Source organism: Fukomys damarensis, unplaced genomic scaffold (genome assembly GCF_012274545.1).
Source record: "Fukomys damarensis isolate Sample0158 unplaced genomic scaffold, DMR_v1.0_HiC HiC_scaffold_10, whole genome shotgun sequence".
NCBI lineage: Eukaryota > Metazoa > Chordata > Mammalia > Rodentia > Bathyergidae > Fukomys > Fukomys damarensis.
In genome coordinates, this window is record NW_022900922.1 from 16,143,320 (window position 1) to 16,168,343 (window position 25,024).

Genomic DNA, 25,024 nt, shown 5'->3' on the forward strand with positions numbered 1-25,024 from the left:
GGGAAGGTTCATCTCTGAGGTCCAGAACATAGTCAGGATGTGCAGGACACAGGTAGGCCTCGGAGACCCTCTAGCATTTCCCCTGTATGGAAGTGGGCTGTGGCCATAGCTCACAAGATAGTCTCATGGTCAGCAGTGGCCACAGCACAGAGGACAAGACAGATGTGAGCTTTTCTCCCCCGAGGCCAGAGGAGCAAAGCCAGACACAGGACTGTATATCCTCTATGCATAGGAGAAAAGAGATTATCAAGGCCAATTTCAGTGGTGAAATAACAGCTAATTTTAATTTTCTTCCCTTCCTTTTCTTGTCCTTTATTTTGTGTACTTACATTTTTCTCCATGGCAATTCTGATTTTGTTAATATTTAGAGAACATGAGTCTCCCTCCAACCATCTTCTATCAACATGGTTTCCACAACGTTTCTCCGTGCAGTCTGCAGCTTCCCTCCTCACCTCCCTGAGTCATGAAACACCACCTTCCAGGAGCAGTGAAGGAGCCTGCTGTCCCTTACCCAGATAGACCCAGGCTCTGTCTCACCTGTGCCAGGTCCCCGGTCACCCTGGGAAAATACACAGAGCTGTATCAAATGCCACATGGCAACAGATGTAAGGCTCTTCCTTTTAACACGGCAGCCTTGAGCTGAAGCTGGCTCGAGACCTCTTGCTATGGTTCCCCAGTGTCCCTGCTGGCTGTGTGACGTGACGGACCACTGGGCAGTTGAGCTGAGCAGTAGGATCTCATCGGAGACAATCCTGTTCACAACAGGGCCATCTGCCTGGAGCCTGTCTTCCCACAAGGACTGCGACATTGTGAGTATACAGCTTTGAGAAGGGGTGGAGACAGCACCCTGAGCTGTCACAGTCTATGTGACCAGGGGCAGTCTGGGTCTCGAACTGACACCATGGAGCAGGACCACTGCACTCCCTGGCCTGGGACCCCAGCCCCATCCAATTTCACTCCCTTTTCCTGGTGTTTTGTCCCAGCAGGTTAGACTATAACTAAGGCAGCAGGTGAGTCCTGGTTTTAAATTCCCTCTCTGAAATTTGCTAATTTGTCACCTCACTGGTGCAGGCCTGATCTCCTACTAGCAAGTGGAACTATCAGCAGCTGACCTGAAAGGCTGGGAAAATCAGAATACTTGTGTGGGTGTCAGGTGCACAGTGACACTGCCAGATGATGGCTCGGATAAGGACGGCAGAGAGTTCTTTGCTAGCTGAGCTCCTGTAACCACTGCCTCTCCCTAAGGAGGCCTGAGGCCATCCCACTTGCCACTTTGTTCCCTCCCTCCTGTCCTCTGCCCTCTGCCTTGTCTGCTACCCCGGCCTCTGCTTAGGTGAGCAGACAGCTTCCTCCTGCCCGCCTTTCCCACTCCGTCCCTCCCAGACTTTGTCCAGGCCATCTCCTCGGTCTCTAGCAGCTCCCTGAGCCTCCTGCTTGGCCTTCAGGTTGACTTTAATCAACTTCGGTGAACCATGCCCTCTGCTCACTGTGTGCATCCTGCTGTTCTCTGTGTTGGGTTTCTCTTCTTCCTCAGCCTCCTTTGTTTCCCTCGCTCAGCTCTGGTCACACTGCGAAGCCCTTGCCCGATGGCACCACTTCTGTGTCCTGAATGTGCAGGCCTCCCCTTGGCTTTCCTGGCACAACGTTGGGCCAAAGGGCAGCTTCCGAATCCAATGCTCTGCATTTGCATCCTGGCTTTGCCACAGTTTAGCACCATGGGCCCAAATTACCCACCTCTCTGTGCCTCACATCTCTAACATGGGGAGTAAAAGAGTGTCTTCTTCATAGAGTTTCTGTGAAACTTAAAAGATACTGTGAATTAGAATACTCAGCACAGTCCCTGGCTGCCTGGGGCACTCAGCAGCTGGTGGCATCAATATCACCCCCATCTTGATCCCTAGTCTAGTCCAGCTTCTGCCCCAGCAGTGGAAGATGCCATGAAAAGCCGGGACTTCTAGAAAACCCAGGCTCAGGACTGGGACCAGGTTTGCTTTCACAAAGTTCAAGACAGACTCTTAGGCAGGGCCAGACTGCTGGGTGCTTACTGCCCTTCCTAACCACCTGCCTTCGCTTTGCATGGCTAAGCATCACAGGTACCTCTCTAAGTACAGACCCTCCTGGACAAGCAACCAGGGGACTGGTCATTGCTAGCACAACAAAAGCCCTTTCTCACTTGAGCTAAGCTCACCTGCCCAGGGAGCCTGTCTGCCCATGGCAGAGGGAGGGAAGAGACCAAGTGGGAAGGCAGGAGGCCCCAGGAGGGCTGGGGTGGCATAGACAGGTCACTGAGGAGTCAGGGCACCAGGAGCGGGAGAGGACAGAAAGGGCAAGGAGAGAGTTGCCACATCAAAATACTGTACTGCTGAGAATGTAGGAAACAGAGACCCCACATGAAAGAGATCAGCTCCCAGATCACTCTGTGCCTCTAGCCCACCTCCCACCCCATCCTGCTCTATCTGTTCGTCACTCTGTGTGGCTGCATCCATACTCTGCAAGTTAATAACCTCAGCTGCAGGATTTTCCTCATCACACCTTCAGTCTTTGTGCAAAGACATCAGCCCAGCCCAGTCTGAGCCCCACCTGGGAGGGTTTTCCTCCACCACTGGCAGCCATGGCAGCTGATGCCACCAACCATCCACATAAGCTGACAGCCACCTGCTTCTGCCCCCACCTGCCAGTTGAGGGAAAGACTCAGCCCACCATCTCTCTGGGCTCCAATAGGGGCCCTATCCCAGGAGGGGACTCCTCCTTGTCTTGCTTTCTCCTATGGGAACAGACTTTGCCACCCAGGGCCATGACGGTATTGTTTCTACAGATGTCTCCCAACAATGCCAGAGCTTATATGAATGCTTCTGCAACCTTTCTCCAACCAGAGAGCTCACCACTAACACTGACCTCATTTCTCCTGGGAAACAACACATGTTTCAGGCCATCACCTTAAAATGAACTCTTGAAAACCTTTCTCTGCACCTCCTCACAAGGAAGCTAAAAGCAAGTAGACATATGGATGTGCTTGAGTGTTGTTCTTGGCCCCACTTAGCATACAATTAGCATTCAAGCCACATAGTAACTTCACCCAAGACCAGAAGCTGAATATAAATACCACTCAGCTGAGGTTATTACAATCCTCAATCAGATCGACCTGATCTAGGCCAATTATTTTTTCTGGCAGAGTTAATTAGAATGTGTCTAAAATGAGTGAGATGTGAAAGGCAACTTTCCATTACTTATTCCTTTAATGGTTGCTTCAAAGCTGGAGTCTTGTCCTTAATTTCACATTACAGGCACCTTCTAGTCAGGAGAGTTCTACACACCGATTTTTAAAGTGGGGACCAAGCTTTGTTCCTGATAATGTCAGCTGAAGTATCAGACTGGGAAGAAAGGAAACCACAGGTGTGTTGGAAGAATTCCCAGAGAAAAGCCAAAGCCCAGGGAGGATGCAGAGAAGCAGGAGCAGGAGCCACTGGCCAAAGCGCTTGCCTGGACCTGGCAGAAGGCCTAGTATCCCATCCCTTTGGTCTCCATGTCTGGATTTTCGATTACACAAGGGCACATCACGGGACCTCGCTTGACAAGGGTGTGCCACCTTTTACGTCCTCAGTTTGGCAAAAGTGTTTGGCCTATGAAATGGAAGCATGAACTGCCCTGCAGACTGGAGTCTGTACCCTTGCGGTTCAGACCTTGGAATGCTTTTGAGAAATGAACACATAAGGAATTGCTTTCAAGAAAAGAACTTGGAAGCGATGACGTGAAGAAGGGGGGTAGTGAGGAGGAGCCAGATGAACGGCTGACGTGACTGAGGGTGGGTGGGTGGACAGGTCACAGTGAGCGCCAGCGAGGGCTCCTCGGCATCCTGACCTTGAGTCTCAGGAGTCAGGCGAGGAAAAGATGAGCCAAGTATTCCGGTCCTGCTCTGCCTTCCCAACTGCAGGTCCAAAGTTCATCCCCTTTCCCGGCTGCCTGAGGAGTCTTTCTAATGAAGCAGCGGTTCTGATTTCCGTTCAAAGTCCATCACGATTGGAACATCGGTGGCGGTGCAGTGTGTGCACTTGTTTGCACATGGTGGGAACGCATCTGTGAGGAGAGAAAGGAAGGAGACCTGGGGTGGTGGAGAGTTCCGGGGATGTAAAGGAAACAGTAAAATAGCCAGCAGAGTCCCTGCTTTCTGGGTGCTGGGTGTCAGGCTCAGGTAGAGATGACTTAAGTAAAAGTGGGATACATAGTAGTGCACTGGCACTGTGGCAGCCCTCTGAGGCTTGTGGAAGGGAATGCCTGGCAGCAGGCAGTCAGGAGGGACTTCCTGGAGGAGGGGGCTGTTCAACAGATTTTAAAGGGGGGCCATTTAGGGCAGAGATCTGTTAACCAGATCTCTAAAGAAACAGCACAGTGCTCAGAGTCATCCTTAGGTAGGGGAAAAGTGAATTTTCTCAGTCAATGCTCTCGTCCCCTGCTTCTCATAAAGTCCTCCTCCCTTGAACCACTTGGCAGCCGAGTGTCCACACTCTCAGAAGTAAGCGGCACCCGTTTTGGCTACAGTAATGTGGACAGCTGGGGTCTCCAGGGCACAGGGTGAGAGGGCACCCTCCACCGCAAAGGGACCTGAGTCTCAAGTTGCCAGACCAGGTACCACCTCTTCCTACACCACAGTGTCCAGTGAGGCTGGTCCTGGTGAGCTGGAGGGCTTCGCGTGTCTCTCTTGCTGTCAGGATGTTGCCTATGGCTGTCAGCCAAATCTGAAGTCTCCATGCCTCCAGGAGGGCCACCCTGCTGGGAGGTCACACGCTTCCTTCAGAGCACTGGGCCCTGGCTCGGGGCTGACGTGAGCCCCTTTTCCACGAGCCTCCCAGGTGGCTGCCTGTGGGCTGCACTGCCCTCTTGCAGGGAGCCACTGACCCCGAGCCCGGAGCTGACCAGGACTGCTGTACACTCTGCTGACCAAGTTCCCTCACCTTCTGCAGAGGAGGGAGACTGGGCCACCCCAGGTGTCCAGGGTAGTGGGGAGGGCGAACTCAGAAACCCAGTCAGGCTCTCAGCCATATATGGTGTTCCATAAGTCATTTGTGTGTGTGCTGTGCACTGAGGGAACGCTATGTGTTATATATACTGCGCACATAGGCGTATTGTGTTGTATGTTACACATATGTGGTTGCTATGTGTGTCGGGTGTGTGTCATAAGTACTGTTTGTCATGTGTGTATATTGTGCTGTGTATACATATGCATGTGTGTGCTCTGTGCTGTGTGCCATCTGTGTGCACACGCACCCTTGTGTGTCTTGGGAAGAGAAAGCAAACCAAAGCAGGGTCCCCTTGAACAATTTGGTGTTACTATGGAAACAAAACCTGGTCACCACCTGAGCCAACTTCTATTTACAAGGCTCATCTGGCCCCCAGGGATTCAGTGTCCTTTGGCCCTGCTGGGGATGGAGCCACTGTCACTCTGGAACTGAGGCTCCCCACTGCCTCCCAGTTTTCCTAGCCTCTGCTTCTCATTGGTTTCAATGCTGAGAGTAAGATAGGGAACAGACTCACCTTCTTCCCAAGAAGCAGACACGGACTTCCACAGCGCCACTAAGCAGGGTTGGCCCTACAGAAGTAGGTGGAGGGTGGGTGATGAGATTTGGAGACTTGCTGGCAGGGCAGCAGGGCTTTCGACAGCACTACAGGTGTGGAGAAGCTCATATCGACTTAGTTTGAACCAAGAAATGGATATGGAATATTCTGTGGAGGGAAAGCACTTACCTTCCTCTGCTTGCCTCTCCTCTCCAGCTCTTCCTTCCACATGTGCTTCCCCTGACTCTTAGGGTCGCCTGTACCTGGCAGGATCCCATGAATCAGCTCTCCCAAAGAGCACCCTGGCACAACTGGTCACCTCAGGAATGGTTCATTCCCACCTCCAGTGGGCCAGGATTCAGGGCTGAAATTAGCTTGCTGTGAAATGCTTCTCAAATAACCCTCTGCTGTGGGCTGGGCTGTGTCCCCCAAAGTCTGTATGTTGAAGTCCCAACTCCAACTACCTCCAAATGTGACCTTATTTCAGGTAGGCTTTCATCCTTTTAAGGATGTTGAACTTGGACATGGAGAAACACACAGACGGAAACCATAAGAAGAGACATAGGGAGCACAAGATGCCTACAAGCCAGGGAGAGAGGTCTGGAGCCTCTAAGAGAGCTGCTTGCCTACACCTCAACTTTGGACCTCCAGATCCTTCACTACCTTGATCCTGGACCTCTGGGACCTGCCAACACCCTGAGCACAGACCTCTGGCCTCCAGCCATGAGCAAATAAGTTTCTAGTCTTTAAGCCACCTCACCTGAGTACTTTGTCATGGTAACCCTAGCCAACTAATAAAACTTCCCATAAGGCAAGCAGAGAAGAATGGTGTATGGTGAATGTCATGGTGCTTTGTCAAAGTAAACTATGAAGGACTCAATTTGATTTCCTTTTTTATAGTGGCCTTTGCCCCACTAACACAAAAGTTATATTTACTCCACAGTCCACAGGACCTGTAAGTGCCTCAGTGAAAGAGCAGCCACTGCAGATGCGTGGGTGGCCACAGAGTTTTCCCTATGGTACCTGCTTCTCCGTGCTATTGGCACATAGAGTCACCCCAACTCATATTCACTCAACCACTTGACCCCTTGTCCCTGCTGTTGTCACCCTCTAGCTTTCTTCAGTCCTTCAAGAACTCAGTATTTTGCCTTTTTTTGGACAACCGAAGAGGGACTCGAAGTCACCATGAAAGATACTGGGTTCCCTGATGAGGGGTATGTCCTTGCAGCTTGAGGTTCAGCAGGGGAGAGACCCTGTGGTGGCGAGCTGAAAGATGGGTCAGCTTGGGTAGATGTGAGAGGTCACCCAGCTGAGCCTCCATGGAGAGGAAAGCCCAGCTGGGCATCACAGGGTGGGCTGAGAGCATCAGAGCCAGGACCAGAGCCCAGGGCTCTCCATCCCAGCACTGAGTGCTCCCCCTGTGCTGTGCAGCTGAGTTGCTCTTGCCTCTGGCTCTCAGCCTGGCAGCTCTGGGGTGCTGGGATCTGAAGTAGTCTAGGAACACATAGGGAATTCACCCAGTTCCCTTTCTTAGTCTGCTTTCCTTGGTCCAGATGTCCCAGAAAGTAGCAGCTAGGATGTCAGAGACTCATTATGCCTCCCTGAGGGCAGAACGAGGACCTTTTGGAGGTTGGTGACCAGGCCATATCCGTGGTGGCCATCAGTCTGCTGTGATCTAGAGTCATATCTGCAGTGGCAGCAAGAAAGCTCGAGTCCCCTCTTCTCTGTCCTTCAAAGCCCCTCATGATTAAGTGTGAATTCATTTTTCATCTTTGGCTCCTGATTCTACTACAAACCACCTGTCTTGCAATGTGCAGCTATTTAGTATTCCGAGAGCAAGTTGCTGCCACCTCCAGCCCTTTACTCACTCTCTTCCCCTGATCCCTTCCCTGCTTTTCTCTACTACACTCCACGATCCCTTCCAGGTCTCAAAGCCCTGCCAAGGCTCTCTTGTCCCCTGTCCCCGGGTCCCCTGGGGCCTCTGATCTTTGCCCTCTGGTCCTTGCGCCCTGTTCTCCACCCTCTTGTCCCTGCCCTCTCATCCCCTGGCCCCTCTAGGTGCTGTCTGACCTCTCGATCTTTCCCCCAGAGACCACTGTGGACCAGTCCTGGAGCTCCCCATAAACAGCGCTGTCTCTGAGAACCCCCTGAACTTTGCTGTGCGTGAGACCATTCTCTCTTTTAGCGCCATCCCTGTTTTCGCAGTTGAGAGTCAGATCCTCAGCGCCTCCTCCAGGCATAGCCCAAGTGGGTGTCCATTGTGGACTGTCTGGGAAGCTTGAGGAGCCACAGATGCCGCCTCTGTGGTCCAAACCAGGACTGGCATTTTCCTAGCATGCCGGCAGACTGGCACACACAGTCCAGGGTCTCACATGGAAAGCAGCCCCAGCACTTGTTTATGATGGGATCTGTGGGGCTGTGACTTTGCCTCCTTCCCAGGAAGCTGCAGGCAATCCCACTGCTCATTCGTAGTGATGGCAAAATAGGGAGGGTGGTCCTGCAGAACCCCGGCCAGCCGGCTGGGCTCCATGAGCGGAGAGAGCCTGAGTGGGACACCTCTCAGCTTTGGTCCTCACTGGCGGGTTCCTACCTGGCACTGTTCTCCACCCTCTCCCTTCCTATAGGCCCCGTGGCTCAGCCTCCCTGCATACTGGACAGACTCCCAGCTTTGCACCTTGGGCTTGGTCTTCTAAGATGGTCCCCATGCACAGCTCCCCCTCTATCTTTCCACAGGTAGCTTAAGCAGTAGTCTGTGTGTTTAGATCTAAAATGGCTCCCCATGCTCTCATGGATGTAGAAGGTGATCAGTCGTGGAGGTGCCATAACTGACTTGCTGTAGGAGACAGAGTCAGCTTGGAGGTGGGTCACTGGGGATGTGACAGGGAAGGGTTTAACTGCCTCCCTGCCTCCTCCATCTGTCTGCTTCCTGGCTGCCGTGGGTGGAGCTGCTGTCCTCTATCTGGCCTTTCCACCACACCACTTCTGCCATGGACTGAAACTGAGCCAAAAGAAACCTCTCTTCCTGTAAGTTGTGAGCATCAGGGATTTTTCTCAGTGACAAGAAAGTGACTAAGACAAGCGGTACTGCTGAGATTGCCTGCTAGATGGTCACCTCAGTGGGACGGGTGTGCAGGGTTCCGTGTCCTGGAGCGCCAAGGGGGAGGGCCACACAGAGACATAGAAAGGAGCCTACTTACCACAGGGATTCCAGACAGGTGGTGGTGACATCATGGAACTGTGACAAAGTTCCAAAAAGGGGATTCCTTTGCACTTGCACAGAGCTGCTGTGAGGCCTGCATGAGGCCCACTGTGAGCTCCACACCACAGCCCCAACTGTCCTCACCCTCGGGAACCTTCTCCAGCATCTGCCCGCCAGGGAGTACCCAAGTCCACAGCGTCACTTCCTCCAGAAGTCAGCGTTCAGAAGACTCCCGGTCATCTGTGTCCCTCTCCTCTCTATGGTGCAGTGCCATCACAGGTGAGATTCTTCCAAGCCTGGGGAAAATGATCACTGTATTATGACGACAGCCAAGGACAACAGTGGTGGAATGTCCTGTGTCCCTAAGCCCTTTCCACATACTCATTCAACCCCGCTAAGGCCTCTAAAGACAAAGAAGAGGACGTGGAGGCCCAGGCAGGCTATAGGGACATGCCCAGTTGCTCAGGTGATGTATGGTAGAGCCAGGCCTACCCTAGCAGTCTGGGTCCAATTTTCAAGATGTCCAGGAGGTTAGAATCCCACGGACTATGTGGCCTGACTAAACCTGCCATGTTGAGCCACTGACCTCTTCAGGTCTTTGAGACTGTGCTCATCTCTGCTGTCCATCTCAGCCACACTAGCCATTGTGTCCGTAAATGCTGGCTGCAGGGCCTTTGCACATACTGTTCTCAGCCTGGAAGATCTTCCCCTATCTATTCCCTCTAGTCTGTGACATTCATCCCGATTTCTACTGAGGGAAAACTTCCTTTCTTCTAGGCAACGCTCCCTCTCAACTGTGGTTTTGTACTTGCTGTAGTAACTTAGCCAATGTCTGCTTGGCCCATTGGCCTGGCAGCTATAGGCAAGAAGGGTATGGCCTCCTTGCCTGAGTCTCCAGGGGCTGGCACTGTGCCTGGCATGCTAATCCATGCTTTCATGGAGTGTGGAGCATTCTCGCTCTGTTACAGTAGGAAATGATCATTCCATCATTGGCCAAAGAGCCAGGCATCATATCTGCTGGGCACGGGAAAATTGTCAGATGCTTTTTTTCTGGTTTAAATTTCCTTTTATTGCTTCTGTAACTCTAGAGAAGTGTTCGCATTTCATTAAATTGATTCAGATTGAATCTAAATGAGGGTTAAATATAATTTTCTAAATGTTATCTAGTTGTAATTCTCATGTCTAAATAAAAAATAACAAATGGTTGAAAGCGAGGCGATGGTGAGATTTAGCCCGATGGTTTCAAGCCCTCCACAGTTGCTACAGATAGGAAGATTTGCCACAAGAATTGCCTGCCCTTGCTGAACTCAGGCTTGATTTGGCTGGTTCCTCTGCAGGGATGTTCCCGTCACTGGCAATGCAGGAGCTTTGGGACCAGAGGATCTGGTGGTATCCAGAGACCCCAAGACAACTTCCTAGACTCCGAGGAGGGGAGACGCAGGGTCGATGCCGGGCAATGTTGTCCCAGGGACCCTGCACAAGGGGCTCTGATGACGGGGTGGCGGTAGCAGCCAGGGAGTCCTCCTGGGTGTGTTTGATGATGAACATCACTGGGAGGGCATGGCTCGCTGCACTTAGCTGCCAGTCCTTGGGAAGATGAAACCTCCCTCCTGGATGCTAAGTCTGCTGTTGAAAAGTGATCAAAACAATCCTGAGGAGCAGGTGGGCGATAAATTAATCTTCAGATTGTGCTGGGGAAGAAATTAATTACTGGGCGAATGAGCAACAAAGAAGGCTCCCCTCCTCCTGCAGCCTCTGAGCCCTCTGCGATTTTGTTATCCTAAAATCTAATTTCCATGAAACACTTCTGGGAAGTGCATGTTGCCAGCATAAGAATTTCTTAGCAGGTGTGCTAATGTGAATGCTGTAATTCCTCCGTAAGGAGGTCTCGCTCCACGGCAGGCCCGCAGCGGATGAGAATGATATTTCAAGGAGGCCAGCAGTGGCTGCAGGCACTGTTAACAACGAACATGCAGATGTGACTAGGACCAAACTGGAGCGACCAGACCCCTAAGGGTGGAGATAAACTTTATTTATAGGCTCATTTGTACAAATACATAAAATCTTCATTTTCAATAGCTCACATTCTAGCCCTGCCTAAAATATAAGCATTTTCCAGGGTCCTTGAAGAGGTTCTGAGGTAAAAGCTTCTGCAGTGTCACCCTGGGGGCGATTTATAGGGAGGAGTCTGGGGGTGAGCCAGGTGATCCTGAGGATACCACTGCTGACCACTAAATTGCTTCTCTCATGGCCAAGCACCCACACCCTTCTCCCAACCTGGCCAGAACTGCAGGAGATAGGACAGCTGCTCTTTGGGTGGGTAAATGTCAGGGGCTACCTCATCTCCATCACCCTACTGCCTCTGGTTGGCCTGCCGGAGTCTGAGTGAGGGAGGAAGCAGGGCAGGCTTCCTGTGGGAGGCGTTGGACCCTCACCCTCCTGTCGGTCTCCTCACAGGTAGAGTGATGACCCTGATCCCAGGTCTCTGAGGCAGTGAGAATCAGTGGAACCTCGCATGGACCATAGCAGTGTCCTCCCCACAGCCCACAGTGTGGCAGTTCCTCAAAAGATTAAGGATGTGACTGCCCTGCGATCCCTGGGAGTCCTGTCCTCAGTGCATACTAAAAAGAACTGAAGCCAAGGTGACAGGAGATATTTGCCTGCTCACGTGTCCAGTGACGTTATCCACAACAGCCAAAGGTGGAAGTGACTCAAGTGTCCATCAGTAGAAAATAGAAGAAACAAAAATGTGGTCTTTGCACACAGTGGAATGTCATTCAGCCATAAAAAGAAAAATCAGCCAGGGATTTAGCTCAGTGGTTCTGCCCCCTACCTCACAAGCACAAGGTCCTGAGTTCAATCCTGGTACCAAAAAGGAGAGAGAAAAATCAATCTGACACATTCAGTAGGAGGTGAACATGGAGGACATTATGCTCAAGGAGATAAGCCAGTCACAGAAGGATAGTACTCCACCTATGTGACGACCCAGAGTAATCAGAGTCTGAGACAGATTACAGAATGGTGATTTCCAGGAACTCAGAGGAGGGGAGCTAGGGGGACTTAGTGTCTGATGGGGACAGAGGTTGAGATTTGCAAAATGAGGACATATCTGAGGGTGGACAGTGGCGATGGCTTACAGCAATGTGAGTGTACTCAGTGTCACTGAACTGGTAAAAATGGCTATGGTGGGGAATTTCATGTTATCCATATTTCACACCAATAAAAAATCAGTTATAAAGTGAGGATTATGGGCTGGGAGTATCCTCAGTTTTACAGCACTTTGCCTGGGATGCGTAAGGCCTAGGGTATCGTTCCCAGCATTGCCAGGAAAGGATGGAAGAAATGAAGGTGGGAAGAAAAGATAGTGGATGCTGAAAATACATTATCCTGTATCCACATTCATCCTTTCTCTGAGAGGAGGAGGAAAATCGCAACTCTGCAACTCTTCCTCACTTTCCTGCTCCTGTTACTGTGTGGGGGATGCAGCTTTACAGGAGATGGGCAGGTGGGGCACGTCTTGGGGGCCACACTGAAGTTTCCTGGCCCAGAATGGTGTCATGGTGCTTGCCCACAGTCCCTAGGGCAGAGCTCTCTGACACTAGCAGTGAGCGCCTCCGAAGTGAGCCTGGGGACCCTGGGCTTAGCACCAGACATTAAGGAGCCCTTCACAGGGACCTCAGCCAGCTCCCCCCACCAAGGAGAGTGGTGGCCACCGGGGGCTCCTACTGAACAATGTCCATCTCCTAGGTGATGGGACCCGGCACCACCTCCCGGGGAAACGCAGTGTCAGAGAACTCCCTCCACAGCTGTGAGCCCTGTGTTGATGCTCTCAGGACCTGCCACATTGGAAGGGCTGTGCTTGGGTGGCACATAGTACGTGGCCATGTGGTCATTGTCCACCTTGTACTGAGGCCCTTCTAATGAAATGGTAGCTCCCACAGAGCCCAGACTTTTACCAAGATCTGCATAAGAAATGGACGTAGAACTGGTCTGTCTTCCAATGAGCTTTGTAGACACTGTCTGCTGTGCTGCTCAGAATCACTCAATAGGAGCCAGAACTGTGCATCTCTATCAGAGCAAACAACAGGAGAGAGTTTGTGTGAATAAACAGGGCAATTCCTCAATCAAAACATTAGAGCTATGTTTGCTTTTGCAGCCGAACAGCCACTTTCACTGCTAAATTATAGCAGCTTCTGCCAGCCCAGGCCTCTGATCACTGTGTTTAGCTGATCAGTTCATAATCTCTGCCCTTTTTCGTTTTCCCACTCAGGGATTCAGAGGGTGTCTACGGCCTTTTTCTGTATGCATTATTTCATCTTTGCTGAGTCACTAGAGAGTCTAGGAAGTGAAGGACGTGAGGAGCACCCCAGACACTGTGGACAGTTTACAGGCCTTCTGCAGGGGCTGCTCTGACTGGGACCCACTGTGAGCTGTGAGGAACAAGAGCCCCCCAGTAAGTACAGGGCCAGAAACTTAATAGATGGCTGCACGACCTCCAACAAGCCTTTAAAGCTCTCTAAGTCCCAGCCTGCTCACCTGTAGAATGTGGATATGCATTGCTACCTCATTGGGTCACTTCTGTTCTCAGGTGAGGCATCTGGGACACCAGGGAAACTCCTGGCTAATGGAGGCCCTGGGGAGAGGGAGCAGAGGCCCCCAGGCCCGACTCCTCCTAGAGGGCTGGGGGAGGCAGGGCCTGCTCCTTTTTTCCCCCTCCCTGTTCCAGCTTCCATGGGCCACATTTTCTCTGCAGAGACCTGGCCTAGCCAGGTTGCCCTGAGGCTCGTGGGCAGGACCTGGACCAGAATCTTTGGAGATAATTCACAAGGAGGAGGATCTGGTGGCTCTCTGGCTATGCAGGACCTGGAGCAGGGATGCCAGCTCAGAGTGTAGCAGGCTGTGTGCAGACAGCACAGCACACACAGGGCTGCCTTTGGAGTGGCTGAAACGATGCACAGCGTCAAGGTGCAGGATGTGAGATGATGTTGGAATGTGGTCTTCTCCCTGCTTTTGTCTGAGGCACACTGGACCAGACCTGGTCAGGCTAGCACAGAAGTTAGTTACATGATAGCAAGAACTATGCCCTTTGGTGACATTTTAATTTAAAAACTAATGCACTTTACTTATGTGTGATTTATGTACAGTAAACTGCGTTTGATGGATGTGTGCAGTCTAGTGGCTTTGACTTCATATCCTGTAAAAGCTGTAGCCTGTGCTATACCACTCCTGTCCTCACCTCTTCTTAGGGAAGGTGGGCATGAAGCAAGCAGCTCCCAAAAATGGTCATCTGCTGAATCCAAGCTACTTCCCCCACTGTCTGTGGCCATCCCCCAGTTGTACCTACGGACATTGCTGTGGGATGTCTTCCATTCCAAGCCCAGCATACCTCAAGGGCTATCCCATTTGCTGCTGGCCTGTCTCTGTCCCCAGAACCACTGCAGCCTAACAGGCCCTGGTGCAAGAGCAGAGGGGCCTCTCTCATCACCACTGGGTTCCCACTAACAGCACCCTGCACCGGGATGGCCTCACCCTGGCTCCCACCATGCTTTTCTGTGCTGCCCAGGCCAGGGAAGACTCTGACCAGTTCTTCTAGCCCCATGGATATCACTGCCTCCCCTCGACAGAGCCTACTACTCTTTCTGAAGCCCTGTACTCCCCTTACAACCACAGGGTAAGTACCCACCTACCCCATCAAAAGCCATCTGCACATATGAGTCCTGGCTCACTCAGAAACTCTACTCTCTGGGCTGGTGGCATCAAGTACTGGCTTGAATCAAGCCTTAGTGAAGGACTGCATTCAAACCAGCTCTCCCTTCACCAATAATTCTACATGACCTAAAGCTTCATGATGTACTTCCTATGGAATTTCCTTTGAACAGGTCAAAATTAGACACTTAATTTCCTGCAGCTCTGTGTGCCGTGGTTAATGGCTCAGTCCTGCCAGGTAATACCCAATGACAGTCACTTACAGGAAATGGAGGTGACTGCATGAGAACCCCGTATTGTCCTGTTTGTTCACATATTCTGTCAGAGATGCAAAACATTTTTTTCAGTTAAATATTTTAGACAGGCCTTCAGGCCCAGGAGGCTGCCCTTCACCAGACACCGAGGAGTTAAATGACTTTTGGGGTTCCCTGGAGCTTAGCCAGCCATAGTGGCCCTCGACCTCAGGGGCGTGTCCAACAACAAGCCTTTTTTTTTTTCTGCCAGCAAGACAATAATGCATGTCTACTTAAACGTAAGGGTTCTGGTTAAGTTGACTCATCTGAAGTGAGGAGAGGAATCCGAGTGCCAATGCAAGCAGAGCAAACATGAGAGAAGACAGGAGGCAACATAGACCCTTTGCTCTATACGTGAAATCTACTGGTCTCAGTGGTAACATTTGTACAGTACCTCACAATTCACGTGAGCTTGCACTCACATGATCCCTCACATCGGGGGCCTTTGATCATATAATCTCCATTCCTGTGCCCAGTGAGTTTCGAAAGGAGTCAAGGGACCCAACTGCTCTACCCCAAGACCAGCTCTGTGCAAACTTCAGCAAGTCTTTTCCATTTTGTGCCTCCTTAAATACACACCTGCCTCTCACTTCCTGTTCCCCAGGGACAAGAGGCCAGAGAAACAGGAGGATGGAGTGTGTCAGCCAGGCTGTGGCTGCTCGACCATGGGTCAGGCCCACCTAGGCTTGGCACAGCTCAGTGGGCAACTGAGACTTAAAAACAGAAAGAACATGCTACTTTTTCCTATTACCATTCAGAGTCGACTGGAGAGATTTCCTACTGATGACTTCACTAAAACTTGCTAGGCTAGAAACAAAGTGTTCAGTTCTGATGGAAGATTTTTCCAAATTAATAAATGCTGCAGGGGCTGCGTGTGGCCAGAGTGCTGGGGAATGCTTTAGGTGCAGGGCACCAGCCAGGTCACCGTGCCACTGCTCCTGTGTGCTGATGAGCAGACTGCAGCCCAGAGACACGAAATGCTGCCTGCAGGCCCAGTGTTAGCAGTGCCTGAGGAGAGCCAGGCCTTCTGACCCCAGCCCAAGAATTCTGCCACCTGTGCCTCTCAGAGGGGACGACATTGCCAGGCCATGAGGCAGTGACCCTGGGCCCTATGGAGCCATGGGCTACATATACCACCCCTTCTGGGCATTGATTTTCCTTGACATGTTTTAGGAAAATCACTGTAATTACAGAAAAACTCACAGAGCTCTCTCATGGAACAGAATGAGCCTTGTGAACTTCAAAACTGACACAAAGTTCTACAAATGGCTGGGTTTGGTGGCCTACACCCATAGTCCCAGCACTTAGAAAGCTGAGGCAGGAGGATCACTATGCATTCGAAGCTATGTAGTGAGTTCAAAACCAGCCTGAACTATACAGCAAGACCACAAAAAAATAAAAAGTTCCTCAAATAAAGTTTGGTCACTTACAGGTCACAAGAACACTAGGCTCCGACCCCACGGGGGCAATGTTTGGTCAGGGAGACTCTGGCAGAGATTTGTAGGGGCACTGCCTCTACCGTTCTGTGTCCAAGCATGACCACAGCACCCTAAAAGCAGAAGGCCATGCACCAGGAAACAGCTGTCTCCTTTTCTGTTCAAGAAGACTTGAGAGCAGTGAGAGCTGCTGTTCTTCTCCCTTAGGGCCATTCTCACCAGGCTGCACACTCCCTAGGGCTCCCTAAGGTGCTCTCAGCCAGGACCTCTGTCCTGTCCCTGAGGGTGTCCAGCAGGCTGACCTTGGCCATGAGGCTACCTCTGAGTCCAGGGACCCATGATGGAAGCCATTGTTTTGACTCCACATACACCAGGGTGCCTGTGGGGAGTGAAAGAATCATAGGGCCTGGGAATTTAGCCCTTCTGGGAAGAGAGTGTCCGGGAGTGACGTGTTCTGGAACTATCTTTTTCCATCCTAGCGAAGAGATGGTACTGGGGTTTTTTACTTCATTGTGGATCCAGGAGTCATCAGTTTAGTGGATTACAGTGTCCCCTATCTGGGCTATCTCTGCTCCTGCACACCCGGACACCATCTCTTCCTCTTCAATCCCCGTTTGCAATCCAGGCCTTCTACCCAAACTTTTCCTGCTTTGTTTTTCCTTGAGCCCTGACCATGATCTATTGCTACATATTTCCCCACTTCTACTTTGGGTGTTTGCTTTGCCCCCTATGACAACTCCAGGACAGCAGGGGTCACTGCCCCTCCCCCCGTGTTTATGGAGTTTCACTGCCCAGATCAGGGTTGACTGTGGGGGCCCAATGGGGGCTTCGATTTTCAAAGCGCCTCTCAGCAGCCAGCACCTACCAACTGGGGGCTGTTCTATTGGGAATAGCCTTTTGAATGCCTGGATGAGGAGGCAGAAAGAGCACACTCTTGAAGCGTCAGAATGAGTAATTTCTCCCGAGACTCCATGCAGAGCTCAACACTGAGAAAGGGGCGTGAACACACCAGATGACACAGAGTAAAAATGGATAAAACTACAAAGAGTGGCCAATAAACACGCCATCCTTGTGAGAGGCTTCAGCACATCCTTCCGCAGACATAAAACTGGTTAGAACAAGCCTGAATTACTGGGGTTACAAGAACACAGAACGCAGCACCATTAGCTCCAGAGTCCACAGCTGTTCCCAGGAGTCAGTCCTCCTCTGGTCCTGGGACCTATCCCCGCAGAGCCTGGGATGAGAGATGAATCACTCAAGAAAGTGATTGTGGACTGCCACCATTAAGATACAGGAGGCAAATCTCACAGAACCATCAGCAGCCCACAACACAGCTACCTTAGAACTCTATAGCAAGATGCAGTTAGCAGTGGCCTGAGCAGAGGGCAGGTGAGGTGATAGGAGGGCACATGGGAGGTTTAATGAGCATTCAGTGCCAGGGTTGGAAACAAGAGGCTGATCCCACTGGTGCCTGCAGTGTTGGCCTGGAAGAAGTCAAGATCATGGCCAAGCTCATAGCTTTGGTTGCCAGGCACAGGCTGAGCCAAGAGTCAGAGCAGGTAAAGCTGGAAAATGGGACCTAAGCACTGACCCAGGGCAGGCAGGACATGAAAAATAACTTCTGGAGGGTGGGACATGGTCCCCAACCTGGAAAGCACAACCTCACTTGCACACAGAGCTGTGGGGCTGAACACAGGCTGGATGGGCTAAGGGAGGGATGGAAGGCAGAAATGAGTCTGTACGTGTGGGCCTACCTTGGAGAAATGTGGGAAGGCGGGGTGGGGTCCCAGGGCAGGACTGGCTGTCGTCTGTGGCTTTCTTGTGAGTCAGGAGTGGGTTGATGATGAGCTCGGGCCCAAGGCAGTGTCCCTCCTCCAGCTCCTGCCCTCTCACTTGGCTGTGCTTGCAGGGCTGAGAGGCACATCTGAACCTATCCCCTTGCCCTCCACCATCCAACGCCCTAGCGTGGCCCTGTCCCCTTCACAAGTTCCTGGCTCTAAGTCCCACTGCTGGAGAATGCTGCTGACACCGGAGTCCGCAGCTCAAAGCAAGAGAACCACGGCTCCCACTTGTGAGGAGAGGAAACCCCAAGGATAAGATGGGGGTGATGAGTGGAGCAGGAGGCAGGTGGCAGGCACAGTGCCCTTCTTGGTCCTAACTCATGGGTCCTTCTAAAGCCACTACAGTGTTCAATGGCTTTCTGCAGAGTGGGCCATTAAATTCCCATTCTAACATAGGCAGGCAATTTTTAAATGGTTTTGTGTCAGGCCAAGAATAGGTTATAGCTAAAGTCAAGGATGCACCATAAGGGAGGGTTTTTCTTCTGCAGTAGCAGGATGAAGAAGCCAGGGCAGTAAACTGGGGGAGAATGAGACCACAGCTCACAGAAGAGGCTAAAACTGTTAGAATTATGGCTGCAATTGTTAGCCAGCCTCCTAACGCAGGAGCACAATGGAGCCTAGCCACGTTGCCTTACATGGGAATCCGATGCCTCCTCAGGCCCCGTCCCCACAGCACCCCGCATGGCCTTGCCTTTGCCTGAACTTCTCACAGCCTATGCTAATAATTTTTCTTATTAATATTTAATATACGTGAATTGTGCACATTTTATAAAATACATTCATGATACAAAAGGAAAAAGAAAATAACATCTGTAATCTTCGCGACCCCACAAAACTCACCAAAGGCAAACATCTGCATGCATACAATTCCCTTCTTATGTGAAATATATCTGTATCTAGATAGATAGACAGATCTAACAGCTGAGACCAGAACCACTCTCAGGAAGACAGCAGGCTTTGTTAGGAAAGACAGAGGAATATGAGAAGTCAGTGGAAGTTGGGAGCATCCCTAGCTCCCCTACACCCGAGAGCTGGGGAGAGGGGGCTGTGAATATCCCAGGAAAGGGGATTCACTGTTCCAAGAGCAGTGAAGGAGAGGAAAGGGAGGAACGAAGGGCACAAAACTGTTCCTTCTGTGTGACTCTTTAAGATTCCCAAATTCTTGATGAAGTTGACTGAACTCGAAAACTCAGTGTGGCTGACAGTGCAGCTCAAGGGCACAGTGTGTGTTTAGCATGGCAAAGCCTTGGGTTCCATTTCCAGCCTTGCCAGAAAAGAAAGTAAAAGGAAGGGAGGGAGGGAAGGAAGGGAGAAAAGGGAAAGGGAAGGGAAGGGAGGAAAGCCTGGTGCTAGGGACTTCTTTGTTATGGAAATAAGAGGTGAGGAGCCCAAGTCTGAGCAGTCCTTAAAGAAGCTCAGAAGCAAAGGTCCCAAGAAGCATGGGGACCTTACTCCAGCTTGCACCCCAGAAATTAGCAGACTCTTAGAGAGAACCGGGGACAGATCAGGCTTCATCTAGCACTCAGCACTAAGGAGGCCAGTTGCCAACCTCTGAATCACGCACACCCACCTAGAGACCTCCCTATAGGAGCACATCACTCAGAGCTTACACACACTTGAAGTTGTGACAGCAGCCTCCTCCCACTTGTGCACCTGCAGCCTGTGCACAGCAGCCCAGACTGGAGAAGTGAACACAGCAGTCGAAGCCTGCAAATGCCTGATGGGAAAATCATGACTATTTCGTGACTGAAAATCTCTCAAAAGCAGGTATTAAGGCACGACTCTTCTGCCGTCAGTTATAAATAAGGAAATAAAAAACAGAACTATAGTATTATCTGGCACACTATAATTTAAAACATTAGCAATATTAACAATCGAAGGGTTTTAGTTCTTTGTAAAAAGCATCATAAGAGGAGGTTGGCTGCCCTGGTCTTGCCTCATGGCTCCCTGCATGGAATATTTTCATGCTTCCTATACCAAAGGCATAAGGAGTAAAATTTCATTTGGAATTCTTTATTCATGGTCTCACCTTGGTCTCTCCCTGTTTTTTCTCCCCAATTTTGGCATTTCCTCTTCTATTTGAGGTCACATATTTTCTTTACCCTCAGACCCCATTTCCCTAAGTTTCTCATTCTTGGCCCTGTTTGAGGATCTGTGAAACCAGGTTCCAGGGAGCGGCTAGTCAGATGGGGCCCAGATCACCAATGGCGTAGGTGAGCTGAGCTTGTCCTCTGAAAAATGACAGCAGGGACAACTCCCTGAATTAAAGCCATAAATCACTGCCTGATTCCAAAAGCCCAGACACCATTGAATGTGGAGGAATCGGTTTTCAGGAAAGTATCTTTGCTGAATTCCACCTGTGAAAGTGCACAGTAGAAAGGTCCCATCACCACTCCACCATTGAGGGCCCATGAAGATGGCACGAAAGGACTATGAAAGGAACCTCCAAAGGAAAATCAGGGAGCAGGACACATGGCCAAAGGAAGAAGGCAGCAGACTGAAACCCAGGTTCTCTCCAGAGAGGGGAAGTACAGAGAGTGACGGGTCTCCAGGGACGAGCCCTGTGCTGGGAGCTCAGTCTCACCAAGTGGCATTCCTCCTGCGCCTCTTCAGAGGAGACACCTGTCTGACTCAGCTGGGGCATGAGAGTGTTCTCTCTTCAGAGCAGGGGTGATTTATTGTCACTGTCTATAAAATGGACAAAACTGGCCTGAACGCAACATAGATAGCCAATAAGACTCTCTGAGGCCTTGGGACGAATACATCACTTACCTTGGGAGCAGAGGACCAGCAGGTGTGGAGAGGCAGTGAGCACCACTTAGAGCCCAGAAAATCTCACAAGGTCTCTGGCATACACTGAAGCAGGCAGCTGGAGGCAGAAGCTGTTTGTTTTCCTCTGATAATGGCTCCAACAAACGTAGTATCTGCTTCAGGGAGTTCACAGAGCAGAGGCAGAAGCTGGAAGGTTCTGGGAACAATTCAAGATTTGAGGAGGAAATCAAATGCTTCTGGTGCATGAAATCCCAGAAGCACCCTCATTTGGACTTGTTATGATTCTGCCTTTTCCTGCTTCTAATGGCCTCTTTCTTAGGGGAAAAAAGAAACCCGAGACAGCTAATGCCATGGAAATGAACTCTAAAAGCAGAACTAACAGAGAGAAGGCATGGACCACTCACAGGAGATTATGCACCTAAAGCTCGCTGCAATTTGCTCAATTGCTGTTCTCCTGGCCCTGCATTTGGGGTCTGAATAGCATGGAGGCCCAGGAAGGCAGTCCCAAGAAAGTTATTTTCCAGTCCCTGAGCCTCAGGCTGGCTGCAGAAGCTGTGACCCTGACACTGCTCTGAGGCCTCCATTTCTCCTTGGCGGTCACTGATCTTTTCCTCCAATTAAGAAAAAAGATTTTAAAAATCTGATAAACACTGTTATCCAGTGTCGCGAGCCGCGACGTCAGGATCCTGCCAGCAGGTCCTAAACCTGAAAGGACGAGGACAGACAGATGGGAGGCACCTTTCTTCTCAAGTTCCTTGCTTGCTTTATTACAGAACCTCTTCCTTTTATACTCTCCAGCTGCATGGGAGCAAGGGCTGCATGGGAGCGAGGGCTGCACGGGAGCGAGAGTACCGCCCACACATTCCAGAGGGAAACAATAACAACCATTATGGGTTACATCTGCTACCAGCTGAACTCGCCCGTGGCTATGGGCGAGAGCACATCCGTGCCAGCGAGGTGACTCAAAGTTCAATCATGGCTAGGCCTGTGTCAAGGCTCACCATAATGGCTTGCCATAATCTAGGGCCAGGGATTTAGGTCAGTGGTTTCACGGCCTGCTTTGCAATCTCAAGGACCCGAGTTTGATCCCCAGTACCCCCCCAAAAGAATATTATCTAGTTTACAAATTTATTCACATGAAAAATTGCAAAAGCACAGAAATTAAGGCCATCTCAAGAGTTGAATGGCTGTGAGGGCTTAAATTAGAGTAAACAAAAGTATGCCTAGATCCATGTGAAATTACCACATATACACAGAGACAGAAGCATCCTTTCTTACTTTAAGGCCGCAGCTCCCCACCCAATAGCCACATACCACTCACTACCAGCAGTGGTAGAGAGGTAGAGTCCTTGGCTTCTCTCCCTCCCATCTACAAAGTCGGAACACTTGGAGATAGCACCTGGGAATGTTTATTTCTAGGAGCCCTGAGCTGTTGCGCTCATTAAGCTTTGCACTTGCTGCAGAGAGATGATCTGGCAGGCCAGTGCTGGCCCACATAGGAGCCCACCCACTCCTGCCTGAGCCTGCTCCAGGGCTGGTTCCTCTCCCTTCAGCAATGACTTCACTGTCTGCAGGTTGCAATAATGCAGTGATGGTAAACCTTTTAGAGAAGAGTGTCCAAACTGCAACCCAGAATCTTATTTATCACAAAGGGACAACACTGCAATTAAACTTGAACACTGAAGTTTTACTTTAGGAAAAACAACTCACACATTAACATCTTTTGTCTTAAAAGAAAAACAAATAGCACATGTGCCATAGGTTCGCCACCACTGGTCTATGGCCTCAGAGCTGCTTCCCTGATGCTTACAGCTCACGTGTGCTTGAGGAAGATGATGAGCCTCCCACAGGCCCAGCCAGCTGTGGGTCCTGCCCTGGAGCAGCCTAGACAACTGTCCCCAGATTCTGGAGCTCAGCTTTGACCCTCAGGAGACTCCTGTCCCTGTCTTCCCAGGTTGGAGGGGAAACCGGAGGCCAGGACCTCTGGGTTTAAAACCAAGAGTTTGATCTCCAGTACTGAAAAAAAGGAGGAGGAAGAGACCAAGAGAGTCCCGAGCAAGCCAGGAGTTGTTCATCCTACTGTCAATCAATAATCAATCATGAAGTCTTTGTGTGTGTGTGTGTGTGTGTGTGTGTGTGTGTGTGTGTGTTTACTGGGGATTAAACTCAGGACCTTTGCACTTAATGACATTCCGAGTCTTTTTCTTAAATTTGAGAGAGGGTCTTGTTAAACCGTGAAGTTTCCAGAGTTGGACCTGAGTTCAGGATGCTGCTTCAGCCTCCCAGAATCCTGGGATTATAGGAAGGCACCACTATGCTGAGCTAATAATGAAGCTTTTGATTAGCTTTACTTGGGGGTCTTAGGATTGCAATCTGAGAATCAGAGATTTCAGATAGCTCTGAAGTAAGTGTTCCAACAAAAGACAGAGGTGGAAATTCCCGTGGAACCAGCAGAGAGTTGGTCTGAGTTTGGGTTAGGGCTGCAGCGGGGAGACTGCAGAGAAAGCCGTTTCCTATCAGTCGGAGGAAAGATCCTCAAGATGGGTACTCTGGGGGACCCTGGAAGTTGCTCAGTAATGCACTCAGTCACTTTATGTTTCAAAATGACAGCTGGAGTCACTAAGTAGAGCTGTCTGGCTTCAAGTTGGTCCCACACTGCCTGGTGACACAATGACACCTCAGCAAGACTCATCAGAGGCTGAGAAAATGTAGTCACGACTCGCTTATTCCACACTGAGAGAAAAGAATCAGAGTGAGAAGGGGTGGCCTGATGGGCCTATGTGGGCTGCAGCGGATTCTGAGGCCAGCCAGGGCCCACAAGATGGCTCATTCCTGCACCAGCTGCTTGAACTCAGCACAGACCCCACAGGTTAAGGGCAGCGGCTCCCCAAACCCCGCAGGCACAAGCAGCAAGTTCCGGGAGCCACTCTCACTGCTGGACAATGGCTGTAATTTGGGGGCCCCACAACCACCTTTTGGGCCTAATAATTCACTAGAATGACTCATAGAGCTCAGGAAAGTGCTATACTGAGGGTTAGCTTTATTATTAAAAAAAAAAATACAAGCTGGGCGTGGTGGTGCACGCCTATAATTCCAGCACTCAGGAGGCTGAGGCAGGAGGATCTCCATGAGTTCGAGACCAGCCTGGGCTACATAGTGAGTTTCAGGGCAGTCTCACTACATAGTGAGACCCTGTCTCAAAAAAAATAAAAAAGAAAAATAAGCCAGAAACAGCCAAATGGAAGTGCAGCAAAGGGTAGAGGTGGGAATGCAGGCTGCAGGTCCACTCCCCTCCCTGTGGGATAGACGCACACCATGCTGCACTTGTTCCTGTCCCCACAGACCTCCAATGCCAGTGCGGTGAACCTTCCCCAGATTCCTTTCCTTCAAATCCTGCCCCACTGACGAGCCATCCTAGGAAAAGCCAGACATTTAGGGTGTTGAGTGCACTTTCCTCATAGATAAGGGTATGTGTGTGGCTGGACCATCACAAGCACTGAGGTATCAACCATCATGACTTGTGCTACCTCAGGAGGACTAAAGGCAGCAGTGGTTTCATTTCCACCATGGCCTCACTCCCACAGGCAACTTCCCCTCATCTATTTGGAACACGATCAACACCCACTTATGAAGGTTCTTGCACACCAGACCTTGGGATGGAAAGAACTCTGCTCTATACAATGCATACAATAAGCACCAGCTGTGAGTGTTGAACAGATGCAGGAAATAAGAAAACAGACTTACCTTAGTTGAGTCAAATATCATAAGACAAAAGGAACACCAAAGCACGAACTGCAGTGTTGTTGATAACCCAGATCTCACATAAGTGTTTGGTGAACTGGATCCGACAGATTCTGCTGCCGAGGTCTGTTGTCCACTCTGGCCAGCCCACTTCCGTCTGGGCCCCTCTCCCACCGGGTGCCCCTCCTCGTGGCCGACTTTGGCTCTTGCACAGATGTTGGAGGATACCTCACTCCTCTGAGCTGAGTGACTGCTCAGGGTCCTTGTCAAGACTACGAGTTTTTAAAATTTATTTATTAAGTTTATTGGTGTATTTAACGTACACAGCACAATGACATTCATCCTTGGAGATTTGTACCTTTATGTGATATGTTTTGGTTCTCCCACTTCCCCTTCCCCTTTAGACCTTTTCTTCTTGTTTCATATTATCTATTATATATTTTATCCTTATTTACACTTTCAGTTTCTCACACCAGAGAATACAGT

General features: G+C 50.6%; 1 long non-coding RNA gene across 3 annotated transcripts; it reads right to left on the bottom strand.

Annotated features, from left to right (window-relative positions):
• Positions 1–296: 296 nt before the first annotated feature.
• On the bottom strand, positions 297–21,563 carry LOC104860693. 3 transcript variants are annotated; one of them, XR_779766.2, is made up of 4 exons: positions 21,536–21,563; positions 20,798–20,993; positions 8,748–9,045; positions 297–4,074 (listed from the first exon to the last, which is right to left on the bottom strand). It is a non-coding gene; the product is annotated as an uncharacterized LOC104860693 (long non-coding RNA). The 3 variants fall into 3 exon arrangements; XR_004516489.1 differs by lacking the exon at positions 21,536–21,563 and adding an exon at positions 5,530–5,584 and having other exon boundaries at positions 20,798–21,118; XR_004516488.1 differs by lacking the exon at positions 21,536–21,563 and having other exon boundaries at positions 20,798–21,114.
• Between the last annotated feature and the right edge of the window lie 3,461 nt (positions 21,564–25,024).